At 36.7% G+C, this 19,933-nt stretch overlaps 1 protein-coding gene and 2 non-coding genes across 4 annotated transcripts in view; 1 reads left to right on the top strand and 2 right to left on the bottom strand.

Annotated features, from left to right (window-relative positions):
- LOC124637160 (furin-like protease 2) overlaps positions 1 to 19,933 on the top strand; it is a 194,111-nt gene that overhangs the window by 129,675 nt on the left and 44,503 nt on the right. The window lies entirely within an intron of this gene.
- Trnas-gcu lies at positions 5,385 to 5,466 on the bottom strand. Its single transcript has one exon. It is a non-coding gene; the product is annotated as a tRNA-Ser (tRNA).
- Trnag-gcc lies at positions 15,531 to 15,601 on the bottom strand. The gene has a single exon. It is a non-coding gene; the product is annotated as a tRNA-Gly (tRNA).

Here is a 19,933-nt window from a genome sequence, read left to right as displayed (position 1 = left end):
TATTCTGCACAAAAAAATGAAGAGTAATATTTTTGAGAAAATATCGACAAAAAAAGTAATTGCTGTTCGCTATAATTTCCTCTGTGATTTGTACAGTTTTATGGTTTGTTATTATGAAATGATTCATCTTCTATCCAAAAACACACAAAAATCCACAAAAACGAGACTTTTGACTAATAATGAAAATTTATACGTGTACCTAGACGACTGATCTTGAAATTCGATTATCTCGAAACGGGTTAACTTTTGTCCAGTGTCTCCCAGGGTCAAATTTGTCCGTATTGACCTATACTATCACCTCCTGAAAGGATGCGGTCTACTTACCAGTAACCCTGTATAATACATAACATAGCGACTAGCCGTGTGAACTAGCAGTTGTTTCTTTATACCCAATGTCTATGTATATGAAAGTATAGACACGCGAACTATTGAAGATCCCATTATAACTTAGTTTTCGATACATACTATTTTGTATTGTAACGAAAGATAAAGAATATTAAGGCAAGTTTCTGCATTTCGTTAATCATCATAAGGTGACGAATGTTTTTTCCATGATGTTTCAAATCATGTAGAAGTCATAATTTTATGTAATTACTTGTAGAATATTTCAAGAGAACCTAGAACTTTTACTGGTAAGCCAATCGAGTTGTCTTCTACGACTCCCACAAGACGAACGGTAATAGTCCATTCTTTACCAGGAACGGCGGCGATAAAACCCCACTGCGATAAAATCTGCTCCTATCTGCAATTGACAATGGCAACGTGATAATAAGCTGTTCCATTGAATACCGTATTGTAAGAGTAGCCGCAGACTACAGACTTTTTAGTCGGCCGTAAGTTTAATTGGGCGGTTGATACGTATGATATAATAATGAATGGTAGACCGACTAAAAACTTTGATTGAATTCACGATTTCCTGCCAACTAATTCTGCCAATAGTCGGCCGACTGTTTAGTCTACAGTGTAGGGATACTCTAAAGTTAACGTACTGCCGTGAGTAGGATCCGCTCTTCATACGTTTTTCAATCATGATTACGCAAATTGTATTTATTAGAGGCTCAAGTTCAAAGTGGATGGGACGCGGTGACATTTATTAGCTTACGAGTTTTCCAAACACCGTGTGTTGAATGTAAATTAAAGTCTGACATTTTGTATGTTATAGATGTTAAGCGTATTAAAAACTTTTGATAAAACATGTTTAATGAGACCTCAGAAAAATCTATTAATTTACCTAGAGGATAATTTTGACCTACACAAAGCTTCTGTTATTTCTGACATAATCAAACTGTTGTTATAAGACACATTGAATATGCTCTTACAAACTGGTTTATTATGAAATCTTAAATACAATTTTAAGAAGATACTTGCAAAAAACACTGGTCATGATTATAGAGATTAATGTTTAGTTCCAATGCTCATTAGTAATGAGCCGTTATTCACAACCGATTGATTGATTGATAATGATCTATTTGGATGATGTTGCACTTCTTAGATTTTTAGTTTGCGATATCTGTTAAGAACCGGTGTGTTCATGATTTATTGGACTGGAGTCATTGAAGAAATCTGCTCTCAAATATATTTCTGCGAGTTCTCTTTACTATTTTTCAGACAAGAAAAATAAACGTAATAGTAATTTTCACGTGCAACAATTTACCAAGACTGAGGTAATTCAAACAAATAACAAAAGATTTTATGCCATAAAATAATGGCATCGTATCGATCTTGTATTATATTTCACGTCGTTTAGAACCAACAAAAGTCGCGTGCCTAAAATAATGTTCCGTGACACAAGCCATTTGACACGGACTCCGGTAAATATCCTCCATTGAACACTGATCTTTGTACTTAAATTACTGCGTCGATAATGAAATTAAACTCCTGAATTTCATAAATATTCACACTTTAATTACAGTGTGTGACAGAAAATAGGCTGGGGTTTAAATTAAAACTTGTGTAGTAATTATGTAGTAGGCAACTTTTGTAGGAGGGTTTTGTATGCTTTGTATATTTTTAGAATACGAGCTGGAAATCATTTTGTAGGAGAAAAACACGGTTTCCCGTGAAAATTCAGAATTTTGTCTGCAAAAGAAAATGCTACATTCACATTGCTGCATCATAAAAATAAGAAATATCACCATCAAATGTAGGATATTTCTTTTTGCCCCAACTTCATAACGGTAAACTGCACGGTTCCCAACACGGAAATCGTAATCAATGTATTGAGAGGCTGCACTCATCCGCGATTCGAACCGGGTATACTCGTTATTTTTACTGTAGAATACGGTCTGTATTTTTACTGGCGTGTTTGCTGTTTACATTGCACGCACGACGGATTGGTCGAATGTGCATCTGTCATAGGGCTGTCTCACACACATTTCCTGATACTTTTTTTTGTTGTTATCTGTTTCTTGTCTTCTGACGACTTAGTGATTGCTCAGTGTGCGGTGATGTTGTCAAGCCCAAATGTCACGAGGAAGGATTGCTTTGCCATCAAGCTCAGTTGACAGCCTTGGTGAACAGTTGATGCAATGACGTGGCCTTTTTTTCTCCAAATCTGTTTGTACACGTTCTTTAAAGTTCTCATTCTAAACATTTAAAATAAAATGGTCTCTGAAAAGAAGCAGACTAAATATTTGAGTAATTTCACAACGCTAAAGCGTCTGATCTTTTTGTTTACTCTGATGAACAGCGGTGTGGTAATTTGCATACCTACTTTGTTTAGTTGTTATTTCTAAGTTTGTAAATGCAAACTAGATTTTCAAGCGTTATAAACTGATATTAACTTGCTTGGTGTTTTTTTTACAGCACAGTACAGGGAATTAGAATCGTCTTATTTTTTGTGTTAACAGAAATATTTGAATAAATAAAAATAAATTCCTCTTTGTTTCAGATTGTTTGTTATATTTTTCTGCTAGTTGTCGGAATGTTGACAGACATCGAACTTCGATGTCGATTCAGTAAAAAACTGTTTACTTCGATGATCGAAGTAAACAGTTTTTTACTGAAGTATTGGTTTGTTGCATTAAAGTGGCATCCCTACAAGCTGATGAATATTCACAGAACCCATCCTGTATTGATATGTTTGGCCTGAAGTGTACTTTTGGGATTATATAAGGTAGCGTATGTAACAAGCCGCTCGGGAAATAAGAGAGTTGATATTTTTTCCGTGTATATACTATACTAAATATGTACTTTCAAATCGATTCGTTTAACCTGGTAGTAATTATACATAACACGTGAACTGTAGAATTCAAGCAAAAAATTATTTTCTTTTCATAATTTTGCATGTAGTTGCTTAAATCAATGATTGTGGGAATGAAATATAATATTAGGTACTCTCAAATGTCGGATCATCATTTCAGTTCTGTGCTAGACATGTAAGACATAGTAATGTTTATCATTTAGAATACTTTAACTGCCCCTTTCTTGCAATGAAATGAAACCTGTAATAGTAAATAGGTTTAACTTGCACTTCAGGTATACGTTTCAGTTAGCGGCCACATTCCAGAAAAATCATTTAAAAAGAGCAGAAGAACTGTGATTGTACAACTAGACTATTGTGGACAAATAGACAAAGTTATGGTTTAACATTAGTGGGTCAGTATTCGCACGCTTTGTGGTTCTAAAACTATTTCGAGGAAGTCCGTTGTAGGTGGGGCTGCTGCATATCCGACTGCATTCAATCTTTACTAGTCGTAGCTGCAAACCAACTTTTGCAGGACTGATTGACTCTGTGAATTCCCACGTCTGGAATAAACCATTACTGCAAACAAAAATAATAAAACTTCGAAATCTGAAGCCGACAATTTGTATCGTAATTAAAAAGTTGCGGCTTACTGCAATTACACATTAAGTACTCGGAAACATTTATGTCAGAACCTCGCCCATTATCCGGTCTTACTTCGCATTCTCTTCTTCGAAATACAAACAATTTTGAAATCCACTTAAACCGGCTAAACACAAAGAGCATCTCACATTTAACATTGTGAACTCAGACTTAAACAACACAACTCATTACATCACAGCATCGGAGAGACGAACAGAATTTACCTCAATTTAATTTCACGAGACAAGGCTTTATACAGTTTGGCGTGTCTAACATCTTAGAAGGTTATTTTTATTTTGAATCCCCCTCCCTTGGTCCTTATAATGTGATATTCATTTATTTCATTTCCCGGCGGATGGGCGCGCGCCTGTGGCTCGACGGAGGAAACAAAGCCATTTCCTAGACGTCGCCAATCCGTGGCTGTGTGGCCACTAGAGACGCGAGTACGTAGGTACATACGTACAGCCCGCGCCCGCTACGCCCGACACTGACGGCTGACGCGACACGTTATTAAATCCCGCTCTTTTATTCCTGTCGCTTTTTCTTCTTGTTTGCTTTTGGCGGGTTAAGTTAATTGGCTTATGTGCCATATTTATTTTGATAACATTTAAAAATCGCAAGGTGCGAAATGGTACATAAAGGTCAAAAGTCTCACATCAATGTTATAAGCAGAAAATATTTAGGTTAAATTCATATTTTTACCATTTTCACAATAAAGGTATTGTGAAAGTGGCTCTCTTAATAAAGTTGAAATAATAGAAAGTATGTAGTAGTAGAGGCCAAGATTCGTTTTTTTTTGCGAAATATTACAAAACATGAGATTATTTTCATCTCAGACACGACCGTTTGCGATTCTCTTAACAAAAGCTTGTTAGTCTACATCTCGTTACACGTACTTACGAATTATACTAAGAAATCCGCACAAAGCTTTAATATTCGACACAGAGAAATATCAAACAAAAATGTGAAATAAATAAAAGGGATTATGTAAGATGAGAGTACGTATGTATATGTTTTTTCTACAATAGACGTTATAAGTCGTGCGCCCTATGCTCGTATCGTCTCCCACAGGGGGATGCGCTGTCTAAGACGTGTCGATTTAGCATTTCGACTGAATTTGACATTCGCAATGTTTATTACCATCCCATTTGGCGGGCCTCTTTTGTGTGAATCTTTTTGTGGTATAATTTATCTAATTTGGAACAAAGCGGATTATACGCGGGGATGTTCACTCAATTCACGCTAGAGCCAGTCTTGAATTTTTATTAGAGATATTGTGGTTTTTCTGTTTTGTTTAGAGGTGAATATTCAAAAATCCACCTCAGAATTCTTCATCGAGGTCGCTGTAGAACTTCAAAATCATTATCTCGTCTAATGAAAAAATATTGAGCGTTTTTTGCTGTAATCTAGGCTGTAAGGTTTGTTTAATAATTACGAAATCCATTTGCTTAGACTTAATTAAGGTCGCTCTTGAGTTCACCTGAGGAGGTTCCCAAGGTCTGATGTTAGAATCTGCCTAGCTTTTATCCCGATGTTAGAATAAATGTTTAAAAAGTTCCGACGAGGATGGGATTCGAACCCACGCGTGCAGAGCACATTGGATTAGCAGTCCAACGCCTTAACCTCTCGGCCACCTCGTCATGTAAGATCGTCTTTAAATAGCTATGTCCCTTTTGTTATTGATTGTGTACCAGTTGTACATTGTTCGACGGCAAGTAAAAGTTCTTTTCATAATCACATGCAGCTGTTGTTTCGCTGAGTTTGCTCTCTCTGATATATTCAGTTTGTTTTTTCAGAATTATTAAATTAAGATAATGAAGCAACCGCAGTGTGCCTACTAATTCGCTGCTATTACAGTATAGATTGTTGTACTGAAAAAAAAAAAAAAAAACAGCTATAACTTATATTTTACATTTGTATAGCTTTCGATCAAAATTTTTACGACCATTCCAGTTTTTTTGCCTCTTGAATAGTTATAAAAAGTAAAATATATAAATATCACATTAGAATGATGTGATTTATTACATCTAGAAGAAACTTATATGTATATTATTCCTTTTGAATTTCCATAAATCGGCTGCCACTGTTTGATTTATTACTAGGCAAAGTGTAGCTAGTCTAAATATTTAAGTGTAAACACCCGTAACTACGCGGATAATGACTGTTGGATTCACTGTCCATGATAAATTATACTTGATCATGTCAGTCCACGTAGGTATCGTTATAATTGCCTGGCAACAACGTTTTTAAAAACGTTCCGTACAATCACCCACAAAGGCAAATAAAAACTCGTATCTAAGCAACAAAGTGCTTCCGAGTTTGGACCAACCTTTAAGTTCAATTAGGCCAAACCACACAAACCGAACGTGCTCGTTTCAAAAATGGAATGTCAATAAGACAACAGTAACGCTCCACTTGTGTCCACTTACCGTCGCTCCAGTGTACGACAGTAACGCGAACCGTCCCCATATGGGGCACTAGTGTCCCTCGCAACTAAACCCGAGCATAAAGCCGAAGGATTTGCCCGGAGCGCTCAGCCAAATACGGAATGCACCTGGACCGATTTAACTTAGCTTGTTCTTTGTATTATTTACTTCTGAGGACTCACGGCAGTCTCTATATTTGTTGTGCTGTTGAGAAAAATAACGTATCTTCTAGATTTTCTAGAGTTTTGTATCTTTCTTCGTAGTAGGTAACAGAATTTAGGCGGCGCGGCGATCCTTCGTAAAGTTATTCCTTACATAATTAAATATCTCGTTGCTTATTAACGCTTCAATGTTACTGAAATGTTGGTCGTGAATCACTATCAGGGCACGTGTCTATTAAACATTCAGCGCGTTAATTGATAAATCAATAAGAAGTTTCGTAAAATGTCGCAACTTTGTATCACGTACCCAAAATTCAACCCTGTGTAGTGAATCTACCTTGATAATGGATGACATACGGCCGTCCGCAACATCAACCGTAATATAAGCGACAATAATCTACAACATTTAATTTAGACAAAGTCAACTATCTGAATACATTGTTTCCGACGCCATGGCCGCTTCTCATTAAGTGTTATAACTTAAACGTCACAGCGCCGACCCATGTAGCAAATTGTGCTCGTAGAATTAATTCAGCTTACATAGAAGCTATAACAATAACTGGATATCATTATTATTCGCACAGGGCCGGGCTGCCAGTAGGAAATGAATATTCCATTCGTAATGGACCTGTACTTTCTTTCATTAAAACTTACATTATGTGCCCCACTCCGCTCCTGAATAATTACTACACTTCTTCGGAATTTGAATGAGCCGACGCGTCCGTATAATGAATCGAGAATTTCATCGCTATCGTTGCAGTCTGCTTGTTCACTCTGAATTATTCATTTTTCTTGACTGACTGTCCAGGTATTAGAGTATTTTCCGAGACGCGGTCCGAACATGGCGCTTCGTGTCAGAATGCAATCGGTCATTGGTTTCTTGGTAAGGAAACCTGAAGGCATGTACGACGCATATTTGAACCGTTCGTAGTCACGTACTTGCAAAAGGTATCGTGTTGGAAACTTCAAAGACTGTTATAGTGCTTTTAGTGACAGATTGCTTGCACGTAGTCTGGATATCAGAAGTAAAGAAAACTGGCACGTAAGTTCTTTGAAGATAGGCGAATATTGAACTACATTTACAATAACTTATGAAGCATGAAACATAAACTGAGTATTTCATAAACCCTTGCAGAAGCTTTAATAGGACTACATTCACCTTCATTATTGATCAACAGGATTGAGTCGAAGTAACTAAATTATTTCCATCACGACTTGGAAGTTCCAACGACGTGACGCTGCGTCGCTATACTTTAATTTAATATTGATGGTTTAGGGGTAAGAAGAATGGATTTCATGGAGTTAATATTTTTTAAGAATTAATAACGGTAATTTTAATTAGGGAAAGTTATAATGACCTAGGTATATTTTACCTATTATTCAGAAGACCTCAAGTGTCCTGTATGTTATCATTGCTATCCCTAGCATTTTCTAAATTCTGGTAGGTAATTCAAATTTAAGCCAAGTTCTTATTGCTTATGGCAAAAATATGAATACCTACTTGGTTTCTGCAAGTTACTATTCCCAAAAGGAATTTCACATAACACGCAACCGAAAGCGTAGTCAAAGTTTTTACATTCGCCATGATACGACATTGTTCTGTATAAAGCGCGTTTCTGAGACGCCGATAGCCCCACACTCAGAGACGTTATTCCCATTACTTGTATTAAAACTTTTTAAGCCTAACACAATATTGATGTTATTCGTGCTCCAATGTTTTCCCATAGAGGCTTGTATGTTGTTACTGCCTACATTGACTGCACGTGCGGAACCCAAGTTAACGCAAACAATTCTAAACAACGCACATTATTTTTCTTGTGTCGTATGTGTTTTAATAGCAAGCTCTTATTATCATTTTGTTCTGAAGTAAATAGGAAGTAAAGGGATCTTCTTGTTTTTTCATTGCTGCATACATCTTCTCAAGTTTCAGTTCCAAAGTTGAATTTTAATTGATATTATTTTTTTGACGTTTTTGCTATTTTCACTGTGCTTTTAAATAGCATATTAAATTCTCGAGATATGTATGTATTCCATACCATCGTAGGTAATTTATTTAAAACAGCATACAAAAATAACCGTGACAATATATGAAATTGCTCATTTTCATGTTTAAATTATTTCACACCCATACCCAGCACTGATAATACATACCTAAATAGATACTTATTACTCATGAATTTCGGTATATTTTTTATTTAAATTGATGCCCCCAAGTTAATCATTTAAATGATAACGAATGCGCTGTTATATCAATACGCAAACTTCAATCGCGTAAGAGTAATTCATAATATTCTGTGGGGAATCCAGATTGATAAGAATTTAATCTGTATGCTTACTGTAATTATTTATCTGTTAAAGTTTTTAATTCTTTTGTATCTTGATTAATATGTTTGGAATATAATTATTTTAATGATATCATGAATGTCCAGTTGGCAGAGTTACTCACGTAAAAGAATCCATCCATCCATGCGTTAGTAAATCGAATCATTTATTTTATATGGACCTAGCATTAGTCCTTTTCGCAGTGACGTCGCAACAAACATTGAAAGGCGATCACTTGGCGGGGCACCACACACGAACAAACAATCACACGTTGTTATCATCAGTGGTCGTGTGTGCAAATTATCGATTCCGTTTGGCGTCACGTCTGTCAATGTGCCGTTTACATGTGCACGGATGGCGCCTGATTGGCCTCTCATTTGGCCCGATTGTACCTCACGCATACATAATTTGTGTTCAGCGTCGTCGCTATTAAGATAATCTGCCGTTCGGCCTGGCTTCGGCCTCATTGATTACCACGGAGCTCGGTTTGCCTGCAGACCATATATCGGACTGCTCGGGTTATTGCGAATTAATTAGTAGCTGGAATTAGACCTGGAAATTGACATGATCACAAAGGAGAAGAAAATGAAAAATGATTTGTTGCGTTGTTATATCTGTGAGTAGTTTTCAGTTGTGTACCAAGAAAAAACACTGTAAAGTTTGCATACTTAACCAAAGCGGAAAATAAACGATTAAAACAAATTTATAGGCCCAAGTAAAACTTCAGGAAATAACAAAATTGTACAAAAACTTCCGTCGGGCATGTAACAGTCTTTAATAACGCAATTTTGAGTAATAAAAGAGTGAGGTTGGTCAGTGGCGCGGTGCGCTGCGCCCGCATCGCTGTGCTTGAAAACCACGTAACTTTGTGAGCCGACAAGTGCCAGCCACCATTAAAACTTAGTTCCGACACAACGCGACACACAGTCCGTGCGGGCGATGGCGCCGATGCGAAAGTAATCTCACTGAGGCCGAGAAAATCGCTTTTAAAAGTTTACCTTATTGCTTAATGCGCGTTCTAAGATAAGTAAGCGAGTGAAGAGACGTCACGACACTTTTATAATGATTTACGATAGTCAACGCTATGAAATATAGCGCACGCTTACAATATAACTCCGCTCTTCCATCGTCAAATGTAATTACAGTGTTACCAACGTAACGATGTTATGCAAGAGAACTAGCACAGAGAACACTGGATTAATAGCTGCAGGCTATCGAGACTGTTATTGTCGAAGTAGCTTATCATATGACACCGTAGGGATGCAGACATTTTCCTACCTGGAAACTCCAGTCCATAGATTCTTGCTGAAATCTCAAAGGAACCCATAATATGCCTAGAATACCATCTCCCTGTGATAAACTAAGCGTTTAAAATAGTTCTGTGTGAATATTTATCTTCAGAACAATAGAAACATTAATCGCGCCGGGCTAGTTCTGCGAAATAATTCTCCACATATTCATCGTTTTTCATATCACGCAGGTGTTAAGTTCCAATAAAACATAGTAGCGGGTGGCCTCGCCTGCCCCCCGGCGCCGTTACTAATGCAGATTGCGTTCAGAAGGTCATATCTAAATCACGGGATAGAGCATAACGTCAGTACTTTATCTCAACTCCGCACCTGACGCCCCCCTCCGCCTGAGTTATAACGTCGGTTCTCCTTTTGTTGTTTACGAATGAGTTTTTCACGCTTTTCTTAGGCCGCGGACCGGTTCTTCGACACACCTGCTATTCTCCCCCGTGTTATATTTATTGTACTCATTCTATGTATATTGTGAGGGAATGCCGAATAGTATGCGATGTTGGAAACTTATCGCGTTTATATATTTTTTCTCTCGTGCCCCAAACTCGGGGATGATGTTTTTATTATAAACACGTGTCAGGACTTGGAAATATTTGCGCATGTTAACGCTGTAGTGATGTGCTTTGTTCACGTATGAGCAATTCTATTATACGAGGCGTGGGAAATATTTGATTAATGAAATGAGATGTTATTATACTTTATTATCTTGTTAAAGGTTCTATGAGAACGATCGATGGTGCTATTACCGACGAAATAAAAATTGGCGTAGGTATCAAACATAATTTACCCAGAAAATTTGAACTTCTTAAGTGCTAAAATAGATTTCAACGAATGAAAGACAAATTAGTAAAAACTACGAATCGATGATACTAGCATTAAACCTACTATAAATGATTAAGTGCACGCATTAACAACATGGCTATAAAAGTAGATTACAGTAGACTATAGTTCGGCCATTCAGAGAATGCGTTCCTGACACGTCGCGATTGAACTGACGACGTAACTTTGCAATGGCGTTGCAGTTACGATAAAAATATTTTTGCTGGTTGTTTACCGTTTTAACAATTGAGGAGCATTAAAACAACATTATTATATCAATAATCAATGAATGTTATAATTTTGTGCCAAACTGAGTGTCAAATAACTTGGTAAACAATATTTTTCTAAATCTATACTGCGCTATTACAAGGTTATGTCAGCGGTTTATATTTTGTAGTGCTGTGCTAAAAATAACAGGCAAGTATCGTAATCTGTTCTTATACAGTTATAATATAAAATAATACGTTTTGATTTTCTTTTTAAGAATTGGAAAATAATGGACTATAAGACTTAATTATAACGTTTATGAAATATAAAAATAAAACTATGACCAAACCGCATTTTTATACTTAGATTAAAAATGGTAACCCCAAATGGCGTTATGGGCCGCCATTTTGTGACGCTAAAACAGTCGTCCGTTGTCGTTTCGTGCGCATAGACCACGTTTTTCAAGTGTTTTCGATCTGTTTTTATTTGATTACCCGGCTTTTGTTAGACCGAGATATCAGGATTGATTCTGTTATTGATAATAATATAATTATACATGTAGGCGAAGATGATGATGAAGACACCACCTCCTCAAGCAAATCGGAGTCTGATTAATATTCTGTTCGCACATTCAATTCAATGTACTTGTAACAAAGAATAAATAAAACAATTTTATTATATGAATATTACCTTTTTTTGGTTTCCACTTAAATAACTAAAATATAAAACAAATGATTCCGCCAATTTAAAACGAAAATAATCTTAAAATAATGCGGCGGTTCATTTTGAAGGAACGGTAACGAACTCAGTGTTATGTTGTGCCCATCACTAGTCGTGACTAACTGATAGGTGTCAGGAACGCATTCTCTGAACGGCCGAAGTATAATACAGGCGTTTGATTGATGGATAACAACGTGCAAAGCTGTCAATCATAAAATAATAATTACTGCACATAATTATGTCATAACCGGGTGTTAATGTACTGACACACACCTGTTCAACGTGTTATAATAATTACTAATAAAATAGCCTAGCAAATAGACAATTCTTTTATTATGCTATATCGTTCGAACATAACGGTAATCCCAGTATTCCAATATACTAATGTTTATTGAATATAAACATCGATGTGCGGGAAAACAAACGAATACATTACAATGGTCGTTATTGTGTCAGCGTTTTGTCCCAATAATTTACGAATGGTCATCCCGACAGATTTTTTGTTAGGTCGTATACAGCTATATGATACTGAGTTGTGTCAAACACTGCTATTGTGTTAAATTCGATATCTCTGTAGGTCACCACTGGTGCTCAAATGTCAGTTCCAGCCACGCAGTCAGAAACAAAACAGAAATGTTATTTAGAATTTTCTCAAAAACAACAAAAGCAGAATAAATAAGAATTTACCCGCTGACATTACCAGACTTCAGAAAAACCATTAACAAATGTAAATGACCGCCGTGTCAGGGGGCGTTTTGATTGAATTCTGACGGCCATGTATTGAGCTATTGGCAGCCGGCCAATTGGGGACATCGCCTCGCCGCGCCTCGCATCGCTTCTGCGAATGACGCGTGTTGACTCCCTGTATGCAAATGAGCGATTTTATTGAAAATTTAATAAGCGGTTTGTATGGTAACGAATACCAGGAATACGTGATAGGTAAATCGATATGCATTACGGCTGAAAGCTAAAAATAAAGCGATTACGACGTATTTTCAGTAACCCTAATTACTTTAAGTCAAAAGAAATCTAATGTGATTCTAAATTGAAAACCACGATAAAAATTCCAAACAGCCGAGTAATTCCAAAAACACAAAAAGTAATATCTTCTTATTAGCACGGAGCAAATACTGTCGTTTCTATTCTGAGCAAAATTTTTATGTACCGTTCTGTATCGCAATAACACTTATTTATGCCACCGCAATGTGTACATCATTTTATATTGTCCAAGTTTAGTTTCAGTATTGTTTCTATACCCGTTTTAGGATATTTCAGATGGCAGTTTGCGGGTTCGTTATGGTTTTCATTTCAGTAAGTACGGGCGTTAACTAGCAGAACGTAGCGAGCGTAGTTAGTACTTGGAGGTGCATCAGTAAATAAATGAATATGGTATTTGTGCGGCTGCGGAGCCCCGGGTAAACACAATATCACTCAGCACGTCGTGCCGGCTTTGTTTGCGGCGCGTTCATTAATTTAATTATTGCACTTCATTTTAGAAATCGGAATTCACCTGATATTATTTCATCTGTTTACTTTCTCTCGTGTTATGCAAGGTAAAAGTCTGAAGTGTATTTAACCTTTCAAGTTACGTTGAGATAGACAAAATAACCGTTGTGTATTTTTAGCGGAGCCTGGGGCCGACACGTGCTATCGCTGCCTGTAATCATTATATGCCTACTGCGTTGTTGTGAGACAATGTTTATGTTTTCACTAGATAGAGAAAAAAACAACATTTGTTCGATAATGAGCATATATCATGTTATAGATATGTACATGTTATGACTTTCCTAAATTACCCCAGCTTTTGTTGCCGTTGTGGTCATAAATTAGGTGAATAATGTTCAAATAAGGCTGTATACGTTATTTAAATGAACTCGTTATAAGTTGTATTTACAGTTTGCCCGCTGTCACATAATTATGTTCCAGCCCGAGCTTCAACGTCCAGAAAAGTATTTTGCAAATTTATACGAACCGACGAAAAAGTTCACTGGCCAAAATTCCTATTTTCGCATAAAATTTAAATAGTATTTGTTATACAAACATCCCTTTTTGTTTGACCGGGGTAAATAATAAGAACGAGTGCGAAAATTTTAGATGAATTTAATGTACTCATTGAAAGTACTACATTAGGAATTGCGGAGAGAATTAGATATTATCTTATAGGCTCAATTATATTACGGTAAAACATAATTTCATTTCAATATATGTAGGTATGTACAGACCACAAAGATATTAGTCCTTTGAGTTTATGAAAACAAGTTTTATAAAACACGTGTATAATTTTCGATATGATTCCTTTCCCAAACCGCACATTGTACGAGGTAGCTTTAAAAAGCGTATTAACAAAAGTGGCACACCATTAACACAAGTAGTGCACACAGCGTGCAATTTGTGGCGATATTGTCGCGGCCCGAACCAGAATGTTCGCTAATGCCCTCCAACATTAAGCCTGCAGATTATCTGGCCGAAGCCCTAAAGTCTCACTGCTCCAATAGACACAGGGTTGCCATGCTAAACATTTTTTAAAACTTTATTGTAATATTACCCGGTGTATTTCAATTAACAGCAAAATTAATGGCAGCTTAACAAAAGTGACAGCACGGGTCTTTAAACCGCATCAAAGCCCTTCAACCGTAGGTATAAATAGAGATTGCCATCTACCTATCAATGTAGCATCCACCAGTTTTCGTTTACGGCTAATAGAAAATAAAGAGCATGCGGCGCAAAATGCACTTTACGTCCGCCCTCGCCTCATGGCACTCGCTGCGGTTTAGCGACGATCACACAGCGGCAAGCGAAAGCGAGAAAATCTTTTGACCACGACACAATGCAGGAAAAAAGACTACTTCATTCCTAGACTAGCCACAACGGATTGCATCATAGCACGTTCATATAATACCTACTAGACTTTTAGTCGAGGTTCACAAGCAAAACTAGAAATCATTAAATTTTACGCTAAAATCACATAGTATAAATCATAAGGACTAACTCCTACCGTTTCAACCAAGGCATTGTTTTCAGGTCCCTCATGAATATGTTCTACAAACAGATAGAACTAGTTAATACAAAATTTTCGCCACTAATTAAAGTTCCGCTAAAATAATGACCGTATTTCCCGGTATGTCCATGTGTGCCTTTCGCCTCTTTTGTCGACGCAATCGAAATTGTAGTGAATATAAAGGGCGAGCGGTGTGGAATGCACTTTGCGTTCCCTCGTCCCTCGTGGCTGCGGTTAAGCTATGAGATCAGAGGCCGTGCTGGCGAGAAATTCTCGTGACAGACCATCGGAATAAAAAATATTTTATCTACCGTTAGGAAAATGCGGACATGGGTCGCCTACAAAGTAATTCGCTTGATTTGTGTATGTTGAATTTTTTGAATGTTTTATTTTATTTGTTTTTGTTTATTTAATAAATTAAATGTCAGTGTAAAAATATAAAACTATTTTAATTTACACAAAGACAACCCTGTAAATGTCGCGCCAGGTAAGGATTAGTGCATTAGAAGTGGAAGTGAAGACGATCCACATCTTGAAAGAATTCAGCTAGTCAAGTCTTTCAGTCTTTATATCGCGATTTTATATTGCAGTACACGAGCATTTTTTCAAACCAGTTTTAAAATCTAATGTAATTAAAAAAATCAATCAAATGAAAAGTCTTTGATGACTTTTATCAGACTAACATTTTATTGGCATATTTCGTAAATGAAATAAAATGCGTAAACCCGTAAAATAAAAGTAAAAAAGAGATGCATCGGCCGGGAATCGAACCCGGGCCGCCCGCGTGGCAGGCGAGCATTCTACCACTGAACCACCGATGCTTGTGAACATGGAATCAATTTACTACACCATTTTCATACAATATGTTGTATAACTAGTAAAAGATTATGACTGACACATATCATAAGTTGCTCGTAAGCTAGTATGACGATGTTGTGTGAATCTTAATAACTTTACGCAGCTGTGAATAAATGCGTAATTATACTAATCGCGTAACTTACGTTAGGGTCCAAAGGTTATAATGGATACTGAAGTCTAGAAATCCCTTAATTATCAAGGGATTTTAAAATATCTGTATTTTTTCCAGTAAAAAAATAATATGAGAATGCCAGATTCTCATAAATGTTACGCAAACAAAACGCCTTTACAAACTTTTACTCACATCCGGACATTTTGCCGTACACTATAGTTCGGCCATTCAGAGAATGCGTTCCTGACACGTCGCGATTGAACTGACGACGTAACTTTGCAATGGCGTTGCAGTTACGATAAAAATATTTTTGCTGGTTGTTTACCGTTTTAACCATTGAGGAGCATTAAAACAACATTATTATATCAATAATCAATGAATGTTATAATTTTGTGCCAAACTGAGTGTCAAATAACTTGGTAAACAATATTTTTCTAAATCTATACTGCGCTATTACAAGGTTATGTCAGCGGTTTATATTTTGTAGTGCTGTGCTAAAAATAACAGGCAAGTATCGTAATCTGTTCTTATACAGTTATAATATAAAATAATACGTTTTGATTTTCTTTTTAAGAATTGGAAAATAATGGACTATAAGACTTAATTATAACTTTTATGAAATATAAAAATAAAACTATGACCAAACCGCATTTTTATACTTAGATTAAAAATGGTAACCCCAAATGGCGTTATGGGCCGCCATTTTGTGACGCTAAAACAGTCGTCCGTTGTCGTTTCGTGCGCATAGACCACGTTTTTCAAGTGTTTTCGATCTGTTTTTATTTGATTACCCGGCTTTTGTTAGACCGAGATATCAGGATTGATTCTGTTATTGATAATAATATAATTATACATGTAGGCGAAGATGATGATGAAGACACCACCTCCTCAAGCAAATCGGAGTCTGATTAATATTCTGTTCGCACATTCAATTCAATGTACTTGTAACAAAGAATAAATAAAACAATTTTATTATATGAATATTACCTTTTTTTGGTTTCCACTTAAATAACTAAAATATAAAACAAATGATTCCGCCAATTTAAAACGAAAATAATCTTAAAATAATGCGGCGGTTCATTTTGAAGGAACGGTAACGAACTCAGTGTTATGTTGTGCCCATCACTAGTCGTGACTAACTGATAGGTGTCAGGAACGCATTCTCTGAACGGCCGAAGTATAAATACCTAACCTTAATTTGAACGTTTTCCTCGAAAAGTAAAAGTCGTGACATTTCGAAAATATTCCCGAATATTTAAATGAACGCGAGCAGTTACGAAATAAAGTAACATTTCACCTTCAGCTCTCGAGTTTAGCAAAAAAACTTGGGTACCAACGTTACTGGCGGACAAAAAAGCGGCTTTAACGATTTACGTATAAAACGAGAGACGCTTGCTTTTTTATTTCTGTTTGTAGCCAATACTATCGGATTTCGTTACGCGCGCTCCGCGCACCAGTTTTACAATATCACGAATTTTCCCAGCTGCATGTCGCACCTGGTTTTTGGGGTGGAAAGTGGATTTTTAGGACTCTAAACCCATCCTGTATAAATCCCTCCTTTAAACTCTTATTTGATATGAGTTTTGCTATTTCAACTACGGAATTGGCAGACGATTGTGCGCGCACTTACTGGTTTCATCAGCATTTTTCTCCCGAACTTTTCTTCATTCCCGAACGACTATTCGTTTAGAACAGGCATTGTATTTTGCACTCGATTTTCTTTTACAAAAAAAGTTTCATATATTTAATCTAGAAGTGAGCTGATTCAAAAACAACTCCGTAAAGAATTCAGTAACAAAAGTCGCTAGTCTTTTCACCGTTCTTATTCCTCATGGCTTCAGTTATTCATCGCAACGCCGGCTAATGCGGAGAGCTCTTCTCGCGAGGGTTGCCTTTGAATTCGTCTCACTCACGGCCTCTTTGCTACTATAAAGTAAATGACGTTGTGCAGCCTAGGCCTTAGTGCATTCACACGGGCCAAACGACCTATTTTTGTCACCTCCCTCCCTAGCTTGATTGGCTCAATCATCTGTTCAAATGGCAGCCGTCGGCACGGCGACTTTAAGTGCATCGTTATTTTGAGTGGCGATTTAATTTTTTAATTTTCCTTTTCCTTAATTAGTATCTTTGCAAATTGGATTGCAGCTTTTTCATTACTGGATTTTAAGAAATGATTTACTCTTTCTTTATGTTGGCTTACTCCATTATTTGTGTTTCTTCTTCGAGTGTAACACCCAACCGAATGTATATTTAATACATCAATCAACATCTGAAATCCGTTTTTAATATACGATATATTCAATATAAATTCATCATTGGGTAACAGGCAATGTTTATATTAAAGAATCGCATGTCAATACCACTCGTGTCGCCAATACTGCTGAATGGAATAAACGTTGGATTCCAGATATACGTTTTATATATTGACAGCTGGCTTTTGCAACGCGTCTCGGGATCAGCCACCTTGCTTTACTTAAATCCCATGCCAATATTGTGATACCCAAATATATCACACCTGTATTTCAATTCAATGGTCCGGTTGATCTTTTAATCATATTTTATGCTTAAGATTTTCAGCTTTTAGTTTTCCGTAAACATATATGTAGTGGTAGTGTTGAGTTCTATGTATGTAAACGATCCATGTGTTATGTAGTTGAAGTCCTCGTTGCAAAATTCTTGTTGAAAAATGTAAGCAATTTTCAAGGAGATAAATCATGCGCATAAAGTGGCGTAATAGAAAAGACAGATCCTTTTTAGAAGATGGAATTTAAGAATCTTCCTTTATAAAAGCACTTTCCAGAAAAAGCCTTTCGATTCCGAAATAGTTCCGCTGTTCCATTTTGAAATGGGGAATGTGTAGTCCATGTCCATAGCGAAAAGTTTATTTTTGGACAGCTTTGGAAGTAGTTTGTTAGCGTGGCACAATCCAATGAAAATGTAAGGTATCACGTCTATCATATCGAAGTGAGCATTGAACGAGTTCAGATATCGGAAGTAAAACGTTGTCGGATACGCGGAGCGGTTTCCGATATCGGGCGATGCGTCATACAGGCGCACATTTGTAATGTATTCATCGGAACAAGTGCGACTACCACGGTTCTGCGGACAAACTCGATTTTTATTGAGTTTGTGATGGGAAATTCGGACATTGAAGACTTCCAAATTTTGAGAGGGGATACTAGAGGATAACTTGAATTCTGTCTCCATAATATTTTGAGTTCAACACAGCAAGGTATCATCTCATCACATGTAATGTGTACCTTTGAGAATTACGTTATTAAGTTCTCACATAACTTAGTGTAACCCTTAACATGATTTGGGTCGCAATGCAGACTGTAATTTGACAGCTGATATTATAACAGTGGTTATTGGGCATCTAATCAACTGTCGAATTTGTATTAATGGATATTAATATTCGCGCTGTTTTGACACATGGGCGGCGGTTGTTGTATCTATATTGCTAGCATGTGTTTGCTTAAGCATACACAATGCTGTTCGCGTTAACAGTTTGACCTGATTACCGATAAGGGTTATAGTTTCTGTTAGTAGCTTGAACCCGAATCTATTGAACGCTAATTCAAAGGCTAAGTTTATGCTATAGGCGTTTATTTTGCTGGAGTTTGTATACTTAGTTAATCGGTTTAGATTCTATCAAATCAAAACGTGTTGCCTACTTAACGACCTGTTTCATCTGCTACATGTTTGGCCTTTAAGGCTTCTGTTTATTATTTTGTTGAAATGGGTTGATAACTCGACACGTGAACTTAGCATATTTAAATAAGTTAACTCTTAATAGTAGCTTAAAGTTCGTAATATCCAAATATTGGTTTGTAGTTTTCTTGTTTACTGATACTCTTTTCTTTAAGTTGATCTTCAAGGAGTATATTCTCCAATTCAATGTTCACTGCAACAATGTTATGATCATGCAATGCAAATATTGTATTCGCGTCGCCTAACGCCGATACAAACGAGTGAATCGCATACATATGGAGTTTGTGTTACATGCTCTTTATTTTACTCGCCCGCTCGTTGCGTCAGTCACCTGAGCCAGTAAGTGAATGCGCCTTCGGAATACCAATGCGAATGATAATGCTGTTTTACGTGGAAATGTTTTCTGAAGTGGGTGCTGAGACAACTGGGGATTAGTGCTGAGTTTTTTTTTTCATGATGGAGTTAGCTTTGT

The sequence above is a fragment of the Helicoverpa zea genome, chromosome 15 (genome assembly GCF_022581195.2).
Source record: "Helicoverpa zea isolate HzStark_Cry1AcR chromosome 15, ilHelZeax1.1, whole genome shotgun sequence".
Lineage (NCBI taxonomy): Eukaryota > Metazoa > Arthropoda > Insecta > Lepidoptera > Noctuidae > Helicoverpa > Helicoverpa zea.
This window is presented reverse-complemented; position numbering and strand designations above follow the sequence as displayed.